A 20,656-nucleotide genomic window follows, 5' to 3' on the forward strand; every position below is an offset into this window, starting at 1 on the left:
AAAATGGCCCTATTTTCTGAAATCCCCTGCTAAACTTGCGGAAGTATATCAGACAGTTTTGCCATCTCTTTCCGCAATGGGGGATGTAAGTATAGACAACTTGAGTGATTCAACTAAGATCCATATTCACCTAGTTAATAACTTGAGGGGCCTATTTAACCCTGTGGGAAACAAACAACACCAGTCTAGGTCACACCCCTGGTATAAGGAACCCTGCAGAAAAGCAAAACAGGACTTGCTCGCGGCAATTAAAGGTAATGACAGGGCCAACATAAAGAAACTTCGTCTAGACTATAAGAAGGCTATCTCCAGGGGGAAGAGGGATTGGGAGGAGCAAAGATGGGAGGATCTAAGATTAGCTCTCACATGTAGAGACCCTAAGGCGTTTTGGGCCACTGTGAACTCTGACGGGAATGGGGTAGCCCCACCCCTTGTTGTAAATATAGCTCCACAAGTCTGGGAATCCCATTTTGGGGAACTGTATGGGGATCCGGATGACCTTTTTTCTACTGATATGTCTCTTGAGTCTAGTGCGATGAGAGGAATTGATTCTAGTATATCTAATATTGAGACTCACCCTCGCTCCTGTATTTTAGCACCTTCTCATGTATGCCAGCCGCAACCATCTTTGATGGGTGTAGCCACTCCTGTGACAGAACTCCCTGTGGCCATTACCCTTAAAGAAGTAGAAACCGCAATAAATAAGCTCCTTTCTAACAAAGCACCTGGCCTGGATAAAATACCGCCGGACTTATTCCGCTCCCAACCAAAAATCTGGGCCCCGTATTTGGTGGTATTATTCAATTCCATTCTGATGGGGGCCGCCTTGCCAGATACTTGGTTGGGCGCGGAGATAGTTCCCATATTTAAGAAAGGCTGCCCATTAAAGCCGGCTAATTATAGACCAATTAGCCTTATTGACACCACCCAGAAATTAATGGGCAGGATTATCTTGGATAGAATCCAGGAATGGATGGATGACAACAACATCTTGACCACATTACAGGCAGGGTTTAGATCTGGGATCTCAACCATAGACCAGATCTTCCGGCTCCAGGTTCTATATTGGAAAACGGTGAGAGTAGAGGGTGGCAGTCTCTACCTCATCTTTGTAGACCTGCGAGCTGCCTTTGATCTTGTCCCAAGAGAAAAACTATGGAAAGTCCTGGCAGAAATGGGTCTCCCACCCTACCTGTTGGATATCTTAATTAGATTTCACAGCGGTAATTACGCCCAGGTTAGATGCGGGAGACATGGCGATTTATCCTCACGCTTTCCCGTTAGGAAGGGAGTGCGCCAAGGGTGTGTCTTGGCTCCAACATTGTTCAGCCTATACATCAATGGTCTTGTTACTCACCTGGCTGATGTAACTAATAATGACGCCCCCAGATTGGCTACCGGTAGAGTGCCCGCTCTGATGTTTGCCGATGATACCCTGCTAATATCCAAAACATCATCGGGCATCCAGCGCACCTTGGATGGTTTCCTGGCATTTTGTACTTCCAGAGGCTTGGAGATTAACCTAGAAAAGACTAAATTCATGATCTTCAATCCTCCCAAACGGACTCGTCCAAATCCCACCCTAAATGGCTCCCCCCTTGAGAGAGTCAGGACTTTTGTGTACCTTGGAATTACGTTGACCGAGAACTTTGATTGGGGACCTCAAATCGCAAAATCATGGTTGAGGCTGTCTCAAATAGCAGGGGGCCTTTGCAAGGTCCTGCGAGCCTCGGTATATAAACCAGCAGCTCCGGTAGTTGAAATATACCGATTACAAGCTAGAACAGCTTCGTTGTACGGGGCCGAATTATGGGGCCATAAAAACATTGCCAAATTAACCCTTGTTGAGCAGGGTTTTATGAGAAGACTTGTGAGCCTTCCTGTAAGCACACCGCTCACTCCCCTACGCCTCGACCTGGGGTTAGAACCAATTGAAGACTTGGCAATTCTCCGACCCTTACTCTACTGGAAAAGGCTCTGGACGGTGCATGAACTGGCACCTTTTAGAGAGGAATTCTTAGAGGTTTGGACATTAATTAAAAGTAAGAACATTCTATGGTTATCCCATGTTAAGGCTCTTAGCATAAAGATCGGCAGGACCGATCTCTGGGAACTACCGGAGGTAGCCTGCATACGGATTTCTAAGCCTGATTTAAGAGGCCATATAAGGGAGCTGAGATTAGCTACCTTACATGGTTCAAGCTCCTTGGGGAAACTCACTAATGAGTTTCTTCTAGTAAAATTAGAAACAAGAGCAGAGGCCTTCCTCGATGTAATTTATCCGTCTCTTGCTAGGAAGCTTTATTTGCAGTTGAGGTATGGTACCTTACCGCTCAGAGCATTCACCTGCAAATGGGCAAGATCAGAAAATGCAGCCTGTCCGGCATGTAACCATAGCAGTGAAGATATATGCCATGTCCTGTTTTTCTGTCCTGCATACCATTCAATAAGAAAAAAGTGGCTCATTCCCATTTGCAAGAACCTAGGGTTTAGACACTGCATGCTCGCATGCAGGGTCTTAAGATATGATACTCACCCCCCAATTGTTTTTGCTATGTCTCGCTTTTTACATGGGTTTTGGCGCAGAAGGAAAAGTTTTCTTTAAATACTTTTGTCTTTTACCAAATGAGTCTTTTTGATAACATCAGTTTAATACATTTTTAACTATTGTATTAACTTGACATTATTTATTGTTTTAATGAAATGTGCAATTTTCTTGTTATTTATTCTGTGCTTTTATGGTCTCTGACCGAAATAAAGTTATCAAATGAATGAATGATAACTATCTTTTGAATTTCCTAAATAAAACTCAATCTTAATCTACACAAATTAGAATTTGTTCCCTTGTCCCCAAACAGTTAACAGGACTATTGCATAAACAGACCAGTGAACTGAAGGCCTTCACTTGGTTTCTCATTAGATAATTCACTCGGTCTTGACTTTCATAGCAAGAAAAACCCCATGAGTGCCATATAACAATATGAAATCTTTCAAAACAGTTGTCCCTTCTGTGGTGGTATCCCACTTTGAATGTGTAAGCACCTTACTCACCCACCTGTTCGATACATGTAGACCTCTGAAGAGCAGCCCTACACTTTACTGCCCAGGTGTCACTATGCGATTTAACATAATTGTCTCTGTCCTTGTCTTGTTCAAAAACCTACTTTTGGAATTCCATTGCAATTTTAAAGCTGCCTGCCTCATATACAAAGGCACACTTCCTCATTCGTAACTCTTACAGAAACTCTTCAGTCATTCACGCTTACCTCCAAGCCCTCTTTTAAATACAAGCTTTGGCATAGCCAATAGGTCTCGCCTTTGGGACCTTATAAGTGTTTAGCCATGCAACAGTTGATGTTGTTGCACCAAGGATATTATGCTGCATAACTAAATACTTATAAGTTCCCAAAAGCGAGACCTATTGGCTATGCCAAAGCTTGTTGTGTCTGCAGTAGATAATGGTGTCCACCCACCCAGAGAAGATCTTGGAAGTGTAAAGGGAATGCCCTCTTATAAGCTCACCACATCATCATGTCCACATGTTGACCCTCTTGGATAAAGGGATCCTTCCTTTAGTTGTGTGTGGTTCACCATCCGGCCGATCCAAACCTTAGCAGTGTATATTTTGTTACTGTGCCTCGCTGTGCTTCAGTCATCGAACCTCAGCCAGTACCTCCGCGAGCAGCGTGTCGCGGGTCTAAGCAGCAAGCAAATGCATGAGGAGGCGGTGTGGTGGCACACTCCGCTGGCCCCATCATGTGGTATCTTGAAATCTGGGAGCCTGCAGAAAGGAGACACTACAGTGGTTCAGGTGCCGCTGCCCCTCATTGGCTGCAATGCCTTCGATGGACTACTGTGTGTGCCTGTCACCAGTGTGAAATGTAAATACTCAAAATGGACATATCCTCAAAATCCCATCTTCTAGCCCTAAATATAAACTACTCTTCAATGAAGTGGTCGCTGAAGTAGATTGATCGGTGGCTATGTTAGTGGGCCTGGGTATGATTTGGCAAATTCTATTCCCTAAATGGAAATTAGATGTATTTTAGAGTACGCTTGACTCCTATTTGCCGATTGTCATTTTCACTCCATTGCTGACTCTGTATTCGTTATTTGCTTCAGGGGTATAAAATAAACTGTATTCCTAAATGGCGTTATTTTTTTCTTCTTCAAAATAGAAATTCTTTATTGCATTTAATATTGTGATTGTAAAATTGTATTTAGATAGTGGTTACTACTCCTCACAAGACGTAGAAGTGCTTTGTGGCAAGTAGCCTACTACTCCACAACCCAAGATTAGAGTTAAAAAATATTACTGTTTAATATATATTTTTATTTTTATTTTTTAATAAATCATCAGAAGACCAAATTATTTAATCTACAGGATCACCATAAGTGATTTCTCATTTAAAATGTGTTAAATTCTGATTCGCAATTTTGAGAGTCAGAAATATATTTGAATTTCCAACTTACTTTCAGTAGAAAAAGCATTTGAGTAGCCCCAGATGTCGTAGTGTGTGGAGACGATACTGTGTATGGGTATCAAAATGGTACTCAATAGATTCCCACAGCCTCTTGAATATTGGTCTAACTTTACCTTTCTGAATCGGGCCACGAATGTCTGTGCCCAAGAGCATCCTTTAGCTGCATTTTGTAAGATATTCTAATAGTCAATATCTCAAGGGTGAGGATCATTTTCCCAGTTGACCTTGTTCAAGGTACTGGGGACTCGAGGCGTTGGCCGTGAGCCCCCAATCTGCGGCTACCCAAAAGAGACTTTTAAACACATTGGGCCAAGGGTGACTCAAAACCTAAGTGAAATTTATCAAGTCTCACATGCCGCCTTGTAGCGCAAATCTCTGCCTTGCATAACTGTGACTCAGGGAGGTCTTACATGTGTAGTTTGTGGGTGTTCCCATGCATCTACCCATGTATCATGTGCATTCCCAATTTTCCCATTAGTGGTAGAACTCTGCAGTAGTGTGTGGCCCAGGTGTCCAAGTCCTCCAGTAATTTGTCATCCCTTTGGTTTAATTTCATATAGGCCTCCTCCGTGACAGCCCTTTCCTCGTCATCTCTATGCTACAGTGTGATGGAGGGGTCTCTAGTACACATCCTCTGATGGCTAGTCTCCTATTGGCCAGCACCAGGGCCAATTGTAGAAATTTCCAGTGTATTTTCCCTCGCCTGGGTCTTCTGATAATGGCAACCAGGCACATCTGGGGCATCCCCGCTAACACGTTCATCGTCATTCCACTTAGCTTTGCCACCACCCACTGACAATACTCCTGGACCCTCGGGCCGTCCCACGCCATAATCATGAAATTGTCACCCACGCTCCCACACCAAGGAAAAGTTGCTCCCCTACCCCTATGCATCTTGCTAAGTTTAATTGGCGTAAGGTACGTGTGGTGCAGGAAGTTAAAGTGAGTCTGTTCAAATCTAGCATTGCAAGAAACCGCCTTTACCAGTTCACATGTTGTGTTCCAGTCTGAGTCAGTGAGCGGCTCCAGTGAGTCCTTCCCACATGCCCGCCGCGTCACCAGTTTTGTCGGAGCTCTATCTGCTCGGAGTGCTGTTACCAAATGTCTAGCCCACCCGACAGTTAGTATTAAACGCAGTGTGTCCAGCACATGAGCGGTTGTCAGTCAAAATCTATCCTGCTGAGTGTGCCATTTTAGCATAGTGCAGGAATTGCCTCCTCCCACTGCGAATGCCTCTCACGCCTATGCAAATGTAAGAAACATCTCCCATGGGTATAAATCCACCATCGTTTCGCAGCCCCCTTCTCGCCACCCCATCACGGACATATCATCTGCAAATGCGTTCAAAAGGGAGTAATGTCCATATACCTACCTCTCTAGCAAGGGGGATTCAGCTAAACACTTTTGTGACCAGTGTAGGAGAGTAGGATCTGCACCTAATGTTGCCCCCGCTGTTTTTCTGATGTTTACACTGGCTTCTGGCTATAGTCTGGCTGGGACCCTGCTAATCAGGGCCCCAGCCTCTCTGTTCTCTCTAAACAGCTTGGAGTGCATATTAGATGCACTAGTGATTGGATACTGTGGTACCTTATGAGCCCCTAGTATATGGTACCTTAGGTACCAAGGGCATAGGTACTTCACAGGTCTACCAGGGGCTGAAGCACGTATTATGCCACCCCTGGGAAGCAGACTAAATCTGACACCACAGGCCTGCTACTGCAGCCTGGGTGAGGTAGTGTTAGCACTCCTCACTGAGGTATAGGTTCCCTATATCTCTCCTTACACACACATATAAACCTATCAGTCACCCCTAAGGCAGGCCCTATCAATCCTGAGGGCACGGAGCTTGGTTTCTATTTGAGGGGGTGCCTCTGCCTGAGCAGGGCCCCTATGCAGTTCTCAGAGTCCATTCTCTGTGGCTGTTTGTGGATGCGGTTAAACCATATACTCTTAAGTGCATTATAACCTCGCGGTTAATGTTAACTTTGGGATGGCTGCATCAAAACATGTCGTGTTTGGTGTCAAACACTTTGGAATCATAACCCCACACCAGTAACTGGTGTGGGAGTATGATCCCACCCTTCTAGAGGGATAGACATGTACTCACTGTGGAAACACGGTAGAATCCTGAAGAGCCCTGGCATCACAAAATGGACGCCACCAGCACAGACACTGGGCTGCCCTCCTGCTGCTGACCGAAACTCGCAGTGGTGGAGGCCCAACAATAGGTATCCTGTCACAGGGAGGTGCAACCACCTCCCAGACAGGATTTAGTGTATTGGGGCTGGGTGGGTGCACTCCTAGACTGCTTTGAAGTCCTGCACTGGGGGAACAGTAGGCTCCTTTGTGCATATACCAGCTCAAACCGGTTCAGGGGCTACCTGCCCCTGCTCTGGCGCAAAACTGGACAAAGGGAAGTGGGTGTAACCACCCACTCCCCTGACCCTCCCATAGGAGGGGTCATAGAGCTAGACCCTCCCTTTCTTCTAGTATAAGTTAGGGAACCCTTGCCATTGCAAACTAGATATCCCTGGACGATGCTCTGAAGAAGAATCCTGGACCTTCGACGTTCCACTACCTCTGGAAGACTGAAGAATCTCCCTTGGAGTCAAAGAGTGACTCCCCTGTTTGGCAGGCACCAAAACTTTGAATCAACGGTCGCAAACTTTCCCGCTCCCGCCGGAGTCCGAAGTCCCTGCAGCCCTGGAAGTAGATTTCCTGACTTCTCCAAGGCCATCGTGGGTTCCCAGTGAAGCTGAGGCAAGTGGTTCCCGGTGACGAGGAACCGCAATCCCTGGGTACCGGGCACTATTTTCGAGTGCAACCCTTTCACGATGTTCTACGAACTTGTGCATTGGACCACGTGTGTTCCAAGCCTTCAGCAGAATTTCCACTGAAGATCAGAGGCCTACCTTGTCCCGAGTGACCATGGGCTCCTGTTGAGTGAATCCTCCCGAGGCGTCATCGCGATCCATTGCCGATTGGCTTGTGGGTCCCCAGAAGACTGTTCTATCAAAACCAAAGGGCACCCCTGGTTGCTCCAGGCCTGCCCTGACTTACCCTTGCTGGGTGAGTCCCTCAGACCTTGCTGGTCTGCACCACTGACTTTTTACACTTTCCACGAGACTTGCTGTTACCAAGGCTTGTTGGCTCCAATCTGGTCACCAAAACCACAGTAAGCTGCAGACTTTGTGGGACGCGCTGAATCCAGCTCCTGGTCATCGTCGACGCCTCCTGGACCTCGTGGCTGAAGAGTCAAGACACCGTGATCACCTAAAATCACCCGACGACTGTGGGCATCCAGCTTCCTGGCCTGGGTAACTGGCAAGTGACTTTGAACACTGTCTCCTCTGCTTTCAGGTCTTCTTTCTTCTGAATCCAGCCTTGGATTCCACCGGACACTTCTTCTGTCTTCACAAGCAGCAAGTCTTCTTTGGCTCCCATTGAAAACAACGCCGCGACCCGACACCAAAAGACACCTATGCACCCGGCTTCCCTGGGTGAGGAAACTCCTGCACTATGGTGCTCCTGTATGTGTTGGCTCTAGAACTACTTACCCTGTAAGTGACTTGCTTGTAGACTCTCCCGAAGTATCCTAAAACTTTAAAATTCCAACCACGACTTGCTCCATTGAAGTCTATTGGGATCTGCGGCTGTGTTCTCACACTGCATGCGTCTCCCGTGGATCCTTTACTTACCTGCCTTGGGTGGATTAGTGAGGCCCCTCCGCTTCTGAAGGCCCTAGACCTTGCCCCCTCGCAAGTCGATATTCCTAAGTCTCTTTTTTAGTATATGGTCTGGTACGCCCCTAGGGCCCCAGCCATATTTGTGCTTAACTTGTAGTGAAACGTTGATTTGTACATATGTTCCTGACTTCTAATCTCATAAAGAGATTAGTAGAGTGTGTCTAGTAATAAATACATATATATTTTATATATATACCTGTGTAGTGTCTTTTCATTTGGTAATTCAAGAGATTATAAGGTAAAACAAGCTGCTTTACATTCCTCTGAGACTTAGCCTGAAGGCTGCTCTCCACAGCTACCACTAGGATAGCTTTCTTTAAAAGGTTGTCTTAAACCTATCTACCATAAGAGTCGAAATGTGCTGGTGCAAGGTGGCCACTAGAACTAGTGAACAGCATATACCAGGCCAACTTCTCACAACCATGCGTTCCCAGAGCTCTGCTACCTGTCTGACCAGGTACGGGGTGCCAGGCGGCACACGAGACCCGCGCATAAGCAGTTCCAACAACGAGTATCTATCATAGGTGCCATGAAGCAGTCTCTTCTCCCAGGAATCGTCTTAAGATGCATGTTGTAGTTTTGATGCATAATAATAAAGCTCCAAATCCGGTCGCCCATTCCACCACCGACCATGTCACTCTTGAGTTGGGGGAGTGCCACACAACTCCGCCCTCCAGTCCACACAAGGGAGATAAGCAACCTGCCTACTGTCTTAAACAGAGTACATGGGAGCATATAGAAGACTTTCTCAATGACATACACACACCCGGGGAGGAACACCATTTTTGCCATTGCAACTCTCCCCACGATGGAGAAATGGCAAAGTATTCCAGAAACGGACTGATTTAGTCAGTGCACTCACTAACGGTTCAATGCAATGCTGCTACTGGACAGCCATGGAGTGGCTCACCATGACGCCAAGGTATCGCAAGGCAGCATTCTCCCAGCACAGACCCAGCGGTGCCAAGTCTGTGTCTGGGATCCCTACTAATGTCCCCAGAGGAAACAACAGAGATTGACTTCAATTAATATGGAGTCCTGCTACCGTCCCAAATGCCTCCAACTATGTCAAACTGTGGTACCACCTCCCGAGGACGCTGAAGGTAGAATAGATCATCATCCGCATATAGTGAGACGAGGTGCGTCACATCCCTCTCTTCAATACCTATATCACTTATATCAGTTCAGAGTAAAGTCCCCAGTGGCTCATTGCCAAGGCAATGAGTGGTGGCAAGGGAGGGGGCATTCCTTCCGAGTGCCTCTTCGCAATCTCACGTATCAAAACATCAGACCTCCAATGCTCACCCTTGCTCTGGGTTTAGTGTATAAAATTGTCACCAATTGACAGAAGTGGGGGCCAAGGCCCATCTACTCAAGTATGTGCTGTAAGTAACCCCACTCTACTATGTCAAATGCCTTGGCTATATCTACAGACACCAGTGCCATTTCGTTGTTACCACGGCGAGTCGCATGCAGGATGTGGGCAAGCCTACGCACATTAATGGCCGTACTGCGCCCCGGTATGAAACGACACTGGTCCTCATGGACCAGTGCTCCCATCACACCTGTCAGCTGGTCTGTCAGTATTTTACAAAACACTTTTGTGTCCACATTCAACATGGTGAAGGGCCTATATGAAGACAGGTCCAGTGCATCACCCGGTGGCTTGGGCACCATACATACCACCCCCTCTCTGAGTGTGGGGATAGTACATCACCCTCTCGCGCCTCATGAAACACTACCAGCAGCGGACCAGCCAACTGCACTGCAAATGCCTGGTAAAATTCCTCCGGAAAGCCATCACCTCTGAGCGACTTCCCGCTGTCCATATTAGCAGCCGCCTGTCTCACTTCCTCTAGGGAGATATCGGCTCTAGTCCATCCTGAAATAGGGGTGATGGCACAGGAAATTCCACACCCACCAGGTAGTCAGCCATGGTTGTTTAATGTGCAGCAGCACCCCTCTCAAATGTCCCCCCTAAATGTCCCCAAATCCCTCATTGATAAACCTCCGTGTGTTGGCCATGGTCCCATCGCGACAGTGGAGTGTCATAATGGGAGACCTATCCATCTCCCTTCTAAGTAGCCAGGTCAGTAATCTACCACCTGTTCCCCTCCCGATGTACCCTCTATCTTCATTCCCGTCTTGTGAATTTGTTCAGTCTCTCCCACGTTTCCCCAGGCATCTCCTAATAGCAACCAGAGAGGCGATTGCATCCGGGCCCTCATCATCCGTCTGTTGGGGCTCCATCAACTTCATCTCAAGGTCACTAAGCTCATCCCACAGTTGCAGGCGCAACCCACACACCCTGCTCAAACATCCACTGTGTATAACAGCTTTTAGAGCCTCCCATTCATTGCCACTGCTTGTTGTGGTATCCCGATTACCCTCCAGATATTCCGTAATCTTTTTTGCCAGAGCTTGTCTGAACGCAATCTCAGCATCATACTGGACTCCTCACTGTAGCTAGGTAGGATCTGACGGGATGGTTACCCCCACCTTTTGCCTGGTGCTTTGCTGGTTTTTGACTAGTCTGGCTGGGATCCTGCTAATCAGGATCCAGTCTATCTGCTTTCTCCTTTAAATTGCATTCTTGTACTTTAGGTACGCTCCAGATTGGATACTGGGGTGCCCTTATCAGTCCCTAGTATATGATACACATGTACCCATGGCATAGGTACCCCAGAGGCCTCCCATGGGCTGAAGCATGTGTTGTGCCACCCATGAGAGGCCATTCAAAATGACACAACAGGTCTGCTACTGTAACCTGCATATTACTTAGACATAGGTTCACTATATCTATCTATATCACTACACATAAAACCTTCCAATCACCCCTTTGGCAGGCCTTATCAATCCTGAAGGCAGGGTGCTGGGTTTTACATGAGAGGGTGCCCCTGCATGAGTAGGGCCCCTCTGCAGCCTTCGGAGACCATTCTCCCCGGTTGTCTGTGATGCAGCCAGACATATAGGTTAAGGTGCATTATAACCTTGCGGTAAATGCTATCTTTAAAATGGCTGCTTAAAAACATGTCGACTCCTGGTCTGTTCGCCTGTGGGTCCTGGCGAGGGTCACCTTGTTTGTTCTTGGTCTTCCCTGGTTGCTCCAGACGTGCCCTGACTCTCCATTGCTTAGACAGTCCCCTGGACCTTGCTGGTCCACACCATAACCTGTTTGTCCTTCCTGCGTGGGTTGCATTTGCAAAGGCTTGTTGGTGCTCCAGCCGGACACCGACCCCCTCCGCACTCAACATCCTTTGTGGACAGCTCACCTCCAGCTCCTGGTCATCCTGGACGTCTCCTGGTTCTCGTGGCTCCAGAGTCAAACATCCCTTCTTCACAACTGAAGCACCCGACATTGGTGAGCATTCGACTACCGAGCCCTTAGTCACCTGAAGTGACCCAGACTCTGCCCCCTCTGCTTTCATGTTCCTCTCACCTAAAATCCAGGCTTGGATTCCACCGGACACTCCTCACCGTCCTTGCAGCAGTACTTCTTTGCATTCCTCCATTGAGAATCACTGCGGTTTTCGACACCACTTGAACCCTATGCACCCGGCTCCTCTGGGATAGGTAACACGGGTACCTTGGTACTCCAAGATGGGTTGGCTCTAGAACGCCCCAAGTTCCAAAGGGTTTGCTTGAAGTCCTCCTAGAAGTGTCCATAACTTGTAAATTTGTAACCGCGACTTTCCCATAGAGTTGTACGGAGCCCGTGCTCGTGTTCACACACTGCACCCATCCTTCGTGGGGTCTCGATCTACTCACCTGGGGTGGTCCTTGGGGTCCCAGCGATTCTACGTGCTCTAGGCACAGTGTCTATTGAAGTTGTGATTGTTATACCATTTTTTTAGTATATGGTTCGTTCTCCCTCGGGAGCACGCTGTGTATTGTGCTACTTACAACTGTTCTATTGAAACGTATTGAGTGCTTTGTATTCTATTCTCGAGTAGAAAATAGTAGAGAGTGTTTTAGTAATAAATACATCTTTTTTTATGCAAACACTTTGTACTTCTCCTATCATTTGATCATTCAGGAGGTGATATCCTGGTAAAACAAGCTGCTTTACATTCCTTCAAGACTTAGCCTGAAGGCTGCTCTCCACAGCTACCACTAGGATAGCTTTCACTAAAGGTTGTCTTTGACCTCATACATTATAAGGGTCGTTTGGACTGGTGCAAGGTGCCCACTTTAATTAGTGGACAACATATACCAGGCCACCTTCTCAAAGAAGGGGGGTCCCTTCCTAATAGCGAGTCAACATGCTATGTACAAGTGTTTTGCGACCACATTTGCGGACGCAAAACACTCGCAGTTTAGCACCTACTTCAAGTAGGTGGTATACCACCCAGGGGACCCCTACCCCTTTGTGAGTATGTGGAAAAATATTTTGTAAGAGCAGGCAGTGGTCCCAGAGACTACTGCCTGCCCTTAAAAAGATGAAACTGAAAAGTTTCATTTTTCTTTTTTAAATGCATCCCGTTTCCCTTTAAGGAAAAAGAGTTGCATTTAAAAAAGAACACTGCTTTATTAAAAAAGCAGTCACAGACATGGTGGTCTTCTGACCCCAGCAGGCCACCATCCCTGTGCATACTAGCCATTCATAAAGGGGTCGCAAATTGTGCATCTTCATGAATATTGATGAGGCATGCAATTTGCGACCTCATTAGGAATCATAAACAGTGTCTGAGACACTGTTGTGCATTCCAATTAGCGAGTCGCAAATTGCGAGTCGCAAATGCAATGCAATTTGCGACTCGCTAATTGGCGTATCGTACATCTGGCCCTTAGTGTGTAATTCTCTATTTGGATCCCTACGTGTGCTTTATTCATTGGTTGTGTAGTTGACTGATGGGAGCTCTATGTGTGGTTTATTCATTCATTATGTAGTTAACTAATAGCAGCCCTGCATGTGTTTTATTCATTCGTTGTGTAGTTCCCTGATTGGAGCCCTGCGTATGCTTCATTCAGTGATTATGCAGTTCCCTAATGGGAGCTCTTTGTGTGGTTTATTAATTCATTCTGTAGTTGCCTAATAGGAACCCTACGTGTCCTTTATTTATTCATTGTGTAGTTTCCTAAGGGGAGCCCTACGTGTGCTTTATTCATTCAGTGCGTAGTTCCCTAAGGGAGGTTTGTGTGTGCTTTATTCATTCAGTGCGTAGTTCCCTAAGGGAGGTTTGTGCGTGCTTTATTCCTTCATTGTGCTTTTCTCTAATGGAAGCCCTGCGTGTACTTTATTTATGCATTGTGTAGTTCCTTAATGGGAGCTCCATGTGTGCTTCATTTAATCATTGTTTAGTTCTCTAATAGGAGCTCTATGTGTGCTTTATTAATTCATTGTGTAGTTCTCTAAAGAGAGCTCTACGTGTGCTTTATTCATTCATTGTGTAGGTCTCTAGTGGGAGCTCCACATGTGCTTCATTCATTCATTGTGCAGTTCTCTAATTTGTGGTCTGTGTGTCCTTTATTTATTCATTGATTAGTTCACTAATGGAAGCTCTACCTGTGCTTTATTCATTTTAAATTGTAGTTCCCTGATGGAAGCACTACGTGTGCTTCATTCATTCCATGCGTAGTTTCGTAATAGGAGCCCTACATGTGCTTTATTCATTCATAGTGTAGTTCCCTAAGCGGAGCCCTACGTGCGCTTTATTCATTCATTAGACTTGGACTTGGTTCACCTCTCCCTGTCTTCAGCTTCTGTACCAGTGGCATGGAAACACGCGAAAGTCATTCCTCTCTTAAAGAAACCGTCTTTGGATCCTGTTGAGCCGGGCAACTATCGCCCTATCTCCCAACTGCCTTTTTTCACCAAGCTGGTTGAATCTCATGTGAATACTACTCTCACTGAGTTCATTGAGCACAATGCCAATCTTGATCCCTCGCAGAACGGCTTCCGAGCGTGCCACAGTACAGAGTCTGCTCTGCTGGCTGTGACGGAAGAAATCCGTGGGAGTCTTGATGTGGGTGACTCTGCAGTCTTAGCTCTTTTGGACCTAAGTGCCGCTTTTGACTCTGTCTCCCATAAGATACTTCTAAAGCGCTTACAGGATATTGGACTTAGGGGTTTGGCTTTGGCCTGGTGTCGGTCCTTCTTGGAGGGTAGATCTTTCCAGGTCCTGGTGCCACCTTTTCAGTCGCAGGAGTTTGCCTTGAAACGGTGGGTACCTCAGGGCTCAGTACTGAGCCCCCTTCTGTTCAATATTTATATGCAACCCCTTGCGCTGGTGGCAAAAAGAAGAGGGATGTCATTGGTCTCGTATGCTGACGATCACTTTCTCTAATAGAAGTAGTGTCAACCTGGGAAAGTTTAAGGAGGACCTGCTAGAGGTTGCGGACTGGATGGCTGCAAACTGCTTGCAGTTGAATGCCAGTAAGTCCGAGGTTCTGCTGTTCGGGAAGGACCGGAATATGTGGTCTGAGCAGTGTTGGCCGGATAGTCTTACACCGGCTCCCTTGCCCAAAGAGGCAGTAAAGAACCTTGGTGTGTGGATCGATAGTGGTCTTACCTTCGATACACACTCGAAAGCTGTGGCAGGGACCTGTTTTGGGCTTCTGCGAGGCCTGAAACCTCTTCTAGGTTTCTCTCCTCCCAAAGTGCATCAAACCATTATCCAGGCGACAATTTTATCTAGACTGGGTAATGGTAATTCTCTTTATCTTGGGGCCAATAAGTCCAGCATTAGGCGCCTGCAGAGAATTCAGAACACTGCCGCATGTATTTTGGTGGCACTTCCGAAATCTTGCTCGGTTTCCCATGTTTTGCCTAAACTACATTGGTTGCCCGTTGAAAAGCGAATCCAGTTCAAGACACTTTGTGTGTCGCACAGGATCCTGACTCAACAGGCTCCTCTGGGGCTATCCAACTTGTTACAGTTCTATGTGCCGCGGCGTACCTTAAGGTCTGCTGACCAAGCCTTGGTTAGCATCCCCGTGTCTTGAGAGCTAGAGCCGGAGGCCGCTCTTTCCGCAGTCTTGCAGCGAAACTCTGGAATTTGCTTCCGGTCTCGATCAAAGGGATCCAGAACCACCTTGCATTTTTGCAAAGCCATAAAGACCTGGCTTTTCCCAGTCAAACTCTAAGTTTCTTTCCTCCTCGGTCACTCTCATTGTCTTTGGTGACGCTGGGACACCCCGTTGCTGGGGCAGCCATGCGCAATACAAATCCGACAAATAAATAAATAAATTGTGTGGTTCCCTAATGGGAGATCTACGTGTCCTTTATTCATTCATTGTGTAGTTTCCTAAGGGGAGCCCTACGTGTGCTTTATTCATTCACTGCGTAGTTCCCTAAGGGGAGCCCTATGTGTGCTTTATTCATTCAGTGCTTAGTTCTCTAAGAGGAGCCCTACGCGTGCTTTATTCATTCATTGTGTGGTTCCCTAATGGGAGATCTACGTGTCCTTTATTCATTCATTGTTTAGTTCCATCAGGGGAGCCAACATGTGCTTTATTCATTCATTGTGTAGTTCCCTAAGGGGGGCCCTACTTGTGCTTTATTCATTCAGTGCTTAGTTCCCTAAGGGGAGCCCTATGTGTGCTCTATTCATTCAGTGCGTAGTTCCCTAAGGGGATCCAACGTGTGCTTTATTCATTCATTGTGTAGTTCCCTAAGGGAGGCCCTACGTGTGCTTTATTCATTCAGTGCGTAGTTCCCTCAGGGGAGTCAACATGTGCTTTATTCATTCATTGTGTAGTTCCCTAAGGGGGGCCCTACTTGTGCTTTATTCATTCAGTGCTTAGTTCCCTAAGGGGAGCCCTATGTGTGCTTTATTCATTCAGTGCGTAGCTTCCTAAGGGGAGCCAACATGTGCTTTATTCATTCATTGTGGAGTTTCCTAAGGTGGGCCCTACATGTGCTTTATTCATTCAGTGCGTAGTTCCCTCAGGGGAGCCAACGTGTGCTTTATTCATTCATTGTGTAGTTCCCTAAGGGGGGCCCTACTTGTGCTTTATTCATTCAGTGCTTAGTTCCCTAAGGGGAGCCCTATGTGTGCTTTATTCATTCAGTGCGTAGCTCCCTAAGGGGAGCCAACATGTGCTTTATTCATTCATTGTGGAGTTCTCTAAGGTGGGCCCTACGTGTGCTTTATTCATTCAGTACGTAGTTCCCTAAGGGGAGCCGAAGTGTGCTTTATTCATTCATTGTTTAGTTCCCTAAGGGGGGGGCCTACGTGTGCTTTATTTATTCAGGGTGTAGTTCCCTAAGGGAAACCATACGTGTGCTTTATTCATTCAGTGCGTAGTTCCCTAAGGGGAGCCAACGTGTGCTTTATTCATTCATTGTGGAGTTCCCTAAGGTGGGCCCTATGTGTGCTTTATTCATTCAGTGCGTAGTTCCCTAAGGGGAACCAACGTATGCTTTATTCATTCATTGTGTAGTTCCCTAAGGGGAGGCCCTACGTGTGCTTTATTCATTCAGTGCGTAGTTCCCTAAGGGGAGCCAACGCGTGCTTTATTCATTCATTGTGTAGTTCCCTAAGGGGGGGCCCTACGTGTGCTTTACTCATTCAGTGCGTAGTTCCCTAAGGGGAGCCAACGTGTGCTTTATTCATTCATTGTGTAGTTCCCTAAGAGGGGCCCTACGTGTGCTTTATTCATTCAGAGGGTAGTTCCCTAAGGGGAGCCAACGCATGCTTTATTCATTCATTGTGTAGTTCCCTAAGGGGGGGGGCCCTACGTGTGCTTTATTCATTCAGTGCGTAGTTCCCTAAGGGGGGCCCTACGTGTGCTTTATTCTTTCAGTGCGTAGTTCCCTGTGGGGAGCCCTACGTATGCCTTATTCATTCAGTGCGTAGTTCCCTAAGGGGAGCCAACATGTGCTTTATTCATTCATTGTGGAGTTCTCTAAGGTGGGCCCTACGTGTGCTTTATTCATTCAGTGCGTAGTTCCCTAAGGGGAGCCGAAGTGTGCTTTATTCATTCATTGTTTAGTTCCCTAAGGGGGGGGCCTACGTGTGCTTTATTTATTCAGGGTGTAGTTCCCTAAGGGAAACCATACGTGTGCTTTATTCATTCAGTGTGTGGTTCCCTAAGGGGAGCCCTATGTGTGCTTTATTCATTCAGTGCGTAGCTCCCTAAGGGGAGCCAACATGTGCTTTATTCATTCATTGTGGAGTTCTCTAAGGTGGGCCCTACGTGTGCTTTATTCATTCAGTGCGTAGTTCCCTAAGGGGAGCCGAAGTGTGCTTTATTCATTCATTGTTTAGTTCCCTAAGGGGGGGGCCTACGTGTGCTTTATTTATTCAGGGTGTAGTTCCCTAAGGGAAACCATACATGTGCTTTATTCATTCAGTGCGTAGTTCCCTAAGGGGAGCCAACGTGTGCTTTATTCATTCATTGTGGAGTTCCCTAAGGTGGGCCCTATGTGTGCTTTATTCATTCAGTGCGTAGTTCCCTAAGGGGAACCAACGTATGCTTTATTCATTCATTGTGTAGTTCCCTAAGGGGAGGCCCTACGTGTGCTTTATTCATTCAGTGCGTAGTTCCCTAAGGGGAGCCAACGCGTGCTTTATTCATTCATTGTGTAGTTCCCTAAGGGGGGGCCCTACGTGTGCTTTACTCATTCAGTGCGTAGTTCCCTAAGGGGAGCCAACGTGTGCTTTATTCATTCATTGTGTAGTTCCCTAAGAGGGGCCCTATGTGTGCTTTATTCATTCAGAGGGTAGTTCCCTAAGGGGAGCCAACGCATGCTTTATTCATTCATTGTGTAGTTCCCTAAGGGGGGGGCCCTACGTGTGCTTTATTCATTCAGTGCGTAGTTCCCTAAGGGGGGCCCTACGTGTGCTTTATTCTTTCAGTGCGTAGTTCCCTGTGGGGAGCCCTACGTATGCCTTATTCATTCAGTGCGTAGTTCCCTAAGGGGAGCCAACATGTGCTTTATTCATTCATTGTGGAGTTCTCTAAGGTGGGCCCTACGTGTGCTTTATTCATTCAGTGCGTAGTTCCCTAAGGGGAGCCGAAGTGTGCTTTATTCATTCATTGTTTAGTTCCCTAAGGGGGGGGCCTACGTGTGCTTTATTTATTCAGGGTGTAGTTCCCTAAGGGAAACCATACGTGTGCTTTATTCATTCAGTGCGTAGTTCCCTAAGGGGAGCCAACGTGTGCTTTATTCATTCATTGTGGAGTTCCCTAAGGTGGGCCCTATGTGTGCTTTATTCATTCAGTGCGTAGTTCCCTAAGGGGAACCAACGTATGCTTTATTCATTCATTGTGTAGTTCCCTAAGGGGAGGCCCTACGTGTGCTTTATTCATTCAGTGCGTAGTTCCCTAAGGGGAGCCAACGCGTGCTTTATTCATTCATTGTGTAGTTCCCTAAGGGGGGGCCCTACGTGTGCTTTACTCATTCAGTGCGTAGTTCCCTAAGGGGAGCCAACGTGTGCTTTATTCATTCATTGTGTAGTTCCCTAAGAGGGGCCCTACGTGTGCTTTATTCATTCAGAGGGTAGTTCCCTAAGGGGAGCCAACGCATGCTTTATTCATTCATTGTGTAGTTCCCTAAGGGGGGGGCCCTACGTGTGCTTTATTCATTCAGTGCGTAGTTCCCTAAGGGGGGCCCTACGTGTGCTTTATTCTTTCAGTGCGTAGTTCCCTGTGGGGAGCCCTACGTATGCCTTATTCATTCAGTGCGTAGTTCCCTAAGGGGAGCCAATGTGTGCTTTATATATTTATTGTGGAGTTCCCTAAGGTTGGCCCTACGTGTGCTTTATTCATTCAGTGTGTAGTTCCCTAAGGGGAGCCAACATGTGCTTTATTCATTCATTGTGGAGTTCGTATAGTGAGCTTTAGGTCTGCTTTATGCATTCACTCTCTAGTTCCCTTGTGGGAGCCCTACGTGTGCTTTATTCATTTAGTGCGTAGTTCCCTAAGGGAGCTTTGTGTGTGCTTTATTCATTTACTCTCTAGTTCTTTTGTGGGAGTGGTACGAGTTCTTTATTCATTCATGGTATAGTTCTTTAATGGGAGCTCTATGTATACTTTATTCAGTCATTGTGGGGTTCCAGAATGGGAGCTATACGCGTGCTGTATTCATTCATTGTGTGATTTCGTGATGGGAGCCCTGGGTGTGCATTATTCATTCATTGTGCGCTTCTCTAAAGGGAGCTCTACGTCGGCTTTATTCATTCATTGTGTAGTTTCTTAATTGGAGACCTTTGTGCGCTATATTCATTCATTGAATAGTTGACTGATGGGAGCTCAATGTGGGCTTTATTGATTCCTTCTGTAGTTAACTAATAGGAGCCCTGCGTGTGTTTTATTAATGCATTGTGTAGTTCCTTAATGGGAGCTGTACGTGTGCTTTATTCATTCATTGTGCGGTTCCCAAACAGAAGCTCTATGTGTCCTTTATTCATTCATTGTGTAGTTCCGTTGTGTGAGCTCCACATGTGCTTTCTTTATTCATTGTGTAGTTTCCTACTGGGAGTCCTACGTGTCCTTTATTTATTCAGTGTGTAGTTCCCTTGTGGGAGCTCCTGGTGAACGTTATTTATTCATTCTGTTGTTACCTGATGTGAGTTGTGATTGCGCCTTATTCATTCATTCATTCATTCATTCAGTAGCTCCCTACTGGCAGTTACAGATGTGGCGTATTCATTCATTCTTTTTTTCCCTACTGGGAGTTTCTTTGGTGTTGAATAATTAGTAAATAATCATTCAATATTTATTTCTTGTGGGGTTTGTTACAAACCATTACAATGTGAAAATATACTATTATTAAAAAACTAAAATGTATTAAAAATCACAGCTTTAGATTCACGATTATAGCACAGACTGAAGCTGAATCTGTTTACGGCGCTCGTAGTAACCAGAGGTAAAGACTATTGTGTACTGGTTACTCTAGCTGAAGCTGCTTCAGTAATCTTCATAGTTCCTCGACCAAACAAATAATTAAAAACATTTCCCCAGTCTGGAGTCTTCCAGGCGCTATTTCCGTTTCCGCTGTGGGGCTCGAGGGGTCAGAGGTCGGTGTGCTCGTCTCCCTGATGCCTCCTGGGACAGGAGCAGCTCAGGCCTTTCACTGCTAGTAAAACCCTGTCATTGTTAACAGTAAATACCTCTTAACTCTGAAGAAGAAAGATACGTGTGAAGAGAGCTTTGCACTGCATGACCCCTGCCCTGACCCCTGCCCTGACCCCTGCCCTGACCCCTGCCCTGACCCCTGCCCTGACCCCTGCCCTGACCCCTGCCCTGACCCCTCCACTGACCCCTGCACTGACCCCTGCACTGACCCCTGCACTGACCCCTGCACTGACCCCCTCACTGACCCCTGCCCCTGCACTGACCCCCGCACTGACCCCCGCACTGACCCCCGCACTGACCCCCGCACTGACCCCTGCACTGACCCCTGCACTGACCCCCGCACTGACCCCTGCACTGACCCCTGCACTGACCCTTCCACTGACCCTTCCACTGACCCTTCCA

The 20,656-nt window shown here is 46.8% G+C and overlaps 1 protein-coding gene across 1 annotated transcript in view; it reads left to right on the top strand.

The window, feature by feature from the left end:
* Nucleotides 1-20,656, top strand: part of LOC146822461 (NACHT, LRR and PYD domains-containing protein 3-like) — a 357,577-nt gene that overhangs the window by 225,461 nt on the left and 111,460 nt on the right. The gene's annotated exons all lie outside the window — the stretch shown is intronic.

The sequence above is a fragment of the Triturus cristatus genome, chromosome 6, assembly GCF_964204655.1.
Source record: "Triturus cristatus chromosome 6, aTriCri1.1, whole genome shotgun sequence".
NCBI classification, from domain to species: domain Eukaryota; kingdom Metazoa; phylum Chordata; class Amphibia; order Caudata; family Salamandridae; genus Triturus; species Triturus cristatus.